Raw genomic sequence first — 5,325 nt, forward strand, 5'->3', positions numbered from 1 at the left:
AATGTAAAGGTCGTGACTTTAAGGCTTCATTGCACAAAATATAAAAAGTGCAATCGAAGCAATTCCGAATCATGAGTCAAAAACACGTATCAGGATGTAGCAACACAAAGTTCAAATAAATGCAACTCTATGTTAATCAAGTCGTACTGTTTAACTATGTAGGTACACATCACACAAAAATGCACCATTTACATGTGTAATGTGTTTTTCCTCTATGCCGGATAAATCAGGAGTTTCAAAGCAACCTTACATACCAGGATGAAGTCATCTACTGTCGGTATAGGGTGCCTACTGTTTTGGATCATCTTTCTGTGTTGATACATTGATTGTGTGAATTAAGGTGGTACTACACTCCTTGATAAATTTGTGACTATTTTTGCATTTTTCCCAAAAAATAATAACACACTGGTAACAAAGATTATGTATATTATAGGGGCAAGGAATCCAGTTACTACACTGGAGTTTCAGTGACTCAAGACAAGCGGTACATTATTTATCCTAAGAAAAGGGATACCGCTAGATTGTACCTCATTTCTTAACCTTATATAATGAACCGCTTGTCTTGGATCACTGAAATTTCAGTGAAGTAATTGGATTTCTTGCCCCTATAATATACATAACCTTTGTTACCAGGCACATTCTCCGGTAAAGTGTTCAAAATGCCAAATATGTGTCGCCCATAGTCTGAAGTCGTATTTAGACTTGTTTCGTCAGAAAGAAATAACTTGTATTAATATAACGTATACTTAGGAGTTGCTTTCTAAAATATGTGGGGCTAGAGGTTGTAACATGCCTAGAAAGTATAAAACAATAAAGCTGATTGTGCATATCCATTGTATTCCTCCATGTCGCCAGCCAAGGTGCGTTCCGTATAATGTGTCCCTGCTCGCTAAACATGCGCGCATATAATGGATTATAGGTACTTTTCATTAGCTGGTATCATGCCCTAATTATAAAGTATAAGACATCACAACACAGGTTATTAAATTTTTCCAACAGGTCTTTGAGACTATGTCGCCAATATTGTTCACATATACGTTACCATATTTCGAATGGATAATAATCTGTGAAAATAATTGGCTAGATGAATGTTCTCATATGTGTTGGATCAAGCAGGCTCTATAGTTATATTATATATGTGGTACATAACACAATGGTTTCAAAGTAAAAACAAAAGGGGCTATTAATGGCAAAAAGTCCTGACGTTACGTTCATGTCGTCACAGATACGTTACCTAAATTCTACTCCCTCGGAAAAACGCTGTGATAAATGAAGCCAAATACCATACCAGACTTTAGTACATTTGGTGATGACTGGTCAAGTATAGGTATTAAGTGGGTAAGTTTTTACACTTGCACGATTTAGACAAAGGTGGGGAAGGGCTTCACAGATACGTTACCACATATACGTTATCCCCAATACGTACAAGAAACATACTGGGGGTGTAACTGTAGCTAAAGACAAGACATAGTTGCCCCCGAAGCGAAGCCACAATCAAAATCGGCGTGGGAACAAAAATAGCATCAATAGTGTTTTCCTGCTGCATCACACGTGGAAGTACGTGGTCAAATCAGGAAAAATTTAAGTTCAGATTATGTTAAATCTGCAGGTGACTTAAATTTAACCCCGATGTTATGCGGTAAGTTAATGTTCAAGATGAAATCATTTCTGGGGCAATCTGGCTCACAAAAGTCGTAAAACTGAAATTTGGACTCAATGATGTCACCAGAGATGCAAATAGACTTTAAAAACTCGCGTCCGGTGTGTCAGTTACTTTGCCCGATGAACATGCCGAAGGTTCGCTATGTAGATTAGATATGCCGAAGGTTCGCTATGTAGATTTGATATGCCTAAGGTTCGTTATGTAGATTCGATATGCCGAAGGTTCGCTATGTAGATTTGATATGCCTAAGGTTCGTTATGTAGATTGGATATGCCGAAGGTTCGCTATGTAGATTCGATATGCCTAAGGTTTGTTATGTAGATTGGATATGCCGAAGGTTCGCTATGTAGATTGGATATGCCTAAGGTTCGTTATGTAGATTCGATATGCCAAAGGTTCGCTATGTAGATTGGATATGCATAAGGTTCGTTATGTAGATTCGATATGCCGAAGTTTCGCTATGAAGATGTAACTATTATGCAATGCTGTTGACATACATGTGTATATCATCATTTATCAAGCCATTAAGAGAGTGCAAACTATAGTGCTTCATGTGCCATAATTATGTGACCTGCTACCACATCCTGACGATCTTTGATTGCCGTTCACCTGTACAAGCCAGTAGTATAACGAGTTTTGGTACTACTAGTACTAGTTCTGCCGATATTATACCCGTACACCTTTTTGTTTAAAGTAAATAATAATAATAGTATAAAAATTATGCACCAAGCGGCTTCAATTGTGCCTTCATTTTCAAAACATTTCTAACTTCTGAGGGGGCAGTGGCGCATCTACGGGCCCCTTTTTAATTCTTTTACTTGAGCAGATCTTCCGCGTTAATTTATACGTATGGCCATAGTGACCGTCTGCCAAACCAGATTTCATGTAATCTTTCAACACAGACTTGTTTTTGCACGTAACTAATATTGTTATAATGTACATATGAAAGTTATATTTTTCCACCAAATAAAATCATACGAAGTACAATTTCTGTGTTAAAGTGCTTTACTAAAAAGTGTTCTTACAGTATATAACTTATTTACTTCCACTTCAAGCCATGTTTATATAACACACACCCATTTAATACCCAACATTTCGTATAAAACATACACTCTAAATCCAAGTATTTAGGGTTTCTCTAACACTTTTTAAACACTGCAAGGTGTTTAATTTTTCATTTACACATAAGGTATAGGACACCTAAAACACCAAAGTAAACACAAAGTAAACACATGAACACAAAGAGTAAACATATGAGAGTATTTAGATTATAAACATTCAACATGTTTACTTTCAAATTGTTTAGAAGTAAACACACCAAATGTTTACAAAATAAACATATGTGCATTTACTTTCTCATACGTTTACTCTTTGACTGTGACACGATCTGGTCCACGGGGAGCGGCCAACGGAGGCATTTTTGAAAATTGAGTTACTGTAATTATTTCATTATACATACAATAGGCTATCATTTACTGAAAACACCAAAGGTCTAGCATACTTCGTTCTAAAGTTAAGAAGTTTTTTGATGTCTATTTTCTTATGTATTTTATTGTTTTTTACTCCATATTTTTACCTTTATCTCAGTTTCGAATTTGCCGCCTTTGGCCCCCCATGACCAGATCATGAATATGTGTTTACCTTGTGTTTACTTTTGTGTTTAGGTGTCCTATACCTTTACTGTGTAAATGAAAAATTAAACACGTTGCAGTGTTTATAAAGTGTTACAGAAACACTAAACACTTGGATTTACAGTGTACGTAATTAAACCAATCCTAACAAACTTAACATTCATGTCAACACGTTATTGCTTTGGTTTGTATACCTCATTAAGTCAATATCTCCCCCCCCCCCCCAAAAAAAAAAATTGAATCGTCACAGTTTCCAACATTTCAAAGAACAGATAATCCCTTGACGCTGCTTAACCCTTTTAAAGGTTTTTTTAAATTAATTCTTTTGGTGACAAGCTTCCATAACAGTCAGATCAGGCCAACCACTTATAAAAACATAACCACGAAGCAACACGATTACAAGATAATTACCGTGGGCTGTTCAAGTTGTATTATTATATTCACATACAGTTGGACATTTGATCCAAAAGGGCCCAACAACATACAAAAATGACAGTTGGGCTTTAGGAATCCAAGGTTAAATCAGTGGCTTCCTCTTTACTCTGTCTTTATAACCATCCTTTGGAAAAGGGTTGTATAAACGTCTTTTGCTACATATTATGGGAGTTTTCATCAGACTTGATACAATAGAAAATTCGCGCAATATTTGTAAAACTTGACCGACCTGGTGGTCATGTGATAGAAGTACTGTAATATCATCCGTATACATTGATATACGTATTGCACTTTTACAATAATTCTTAACAGGAAGTCTTATACAATTTCTTATCTTATAATGCAGAAAGTGGAGAGCCTTAATGTACATCTCTGTCTGAAATGAAAAAAAAAGGGTTTTATGTTGCGATAACATTTTGAATAATGCAACTTTCGCTTCAATTCATTTCTTTCCTTTCCTCATACCTCTTTCAATTTACCATTTCTTATCTTTCATTGTAAATTTACTTAATCTTCTTTCACTTCCTCATGTGTTTTTTCTTTCTCACTCTGGGTTTTCTTTCATTCTGTATTCTTTGCTTCTTTCTTCGAAATCTATTATTTTCATATTTCTTACTTGCTTGTTTCTTTTTTCCTGTTATTTCTTTTCTTTCCCTCTTTTTCTATCTTGGTTTTGTATCTTTATTTGCTGAGTTTTTCTGCTCTTCTCTCCGGAACTATTTTTTCCATGTTTCTGTACTTTGCTACGATTTTCCTTTTTTCTTTTCTTCATAATCTTTTTATTTCCTGGTGAAAGTGGTGAAGAATATTGTGAGAAAGAAATGAGGTTATGGAATAACGAGAAAAGCGACGTGTTCCTGGTTTGCGTAGGTATTTTGTCTTGTATGGCTTAAGGGTATAGTAGGTATTGTTGGTTGAAGCAGCCAATAGATTTTCATCATCTAAATTAATATATTATTAAAAAATAACACTTTGATGTTTTGCAAAAGTTCTACCAAAACAAAAACAACAAAAAAACCCTTCTACTTTAAAAACTTCATTGATTCATTGTTAATGAGTTATATATGTGAAAAGGGGAGGCACTGTCCCAGTGCCGAGGAGCTGAAAATAACCCTTTGCCAGCACCTGTACCGTTAGGTATAAAAGCTGATTTTGTTTCCTCATGGATTTATCTATGGGGGGTGCTCCCAACCTACTCATCTCTACCTTTCACCTTTCACTCTTTCTGTAATCTTTTCTTGCTATCATTTTTTCATTTCGCAATCCAGTTAGCAAGGATAGGTGAGTCAAACTAGTTGGCTTGGTAGGATGTTTAACATCAGGTTTTGTCTAGGACAATGGGTTTTGTCCTTAGTATAGGGTATAGCGCCTGATCACAGGGGCGATTACCGACTGTAATATCATTCTGGGGTACAGGATACAGATCCCCAGTTTGATGGTGAAGGCGAGCGCCACATGGGCACCTTCTTATGTGCCATCCCCTGTACACCGTGTTCAGTTATACTGTCTACAGGAGCAGGCAGTGTGGATGCTAACTGGTATGTGTCTATCTCTTTCATCTTTCTTTCTTTCTTTCTTTCTCCCCAATCATAGAGT

The sequence above is a fragment of the Amphiura filiformis genome, chromosome 18, assembly GCF_039555335.1.
Source record: "Amphiura filiformis chromosome 18, Afil_fr2py, whole genome shotgun sequence".
Lineage (NCBI taxonomy): Eukaryota > Metazoa > Echinodermata > Ophiuroidea > Amphilepidida > Amphiuridae > Amphiura > Amphiura filiformis.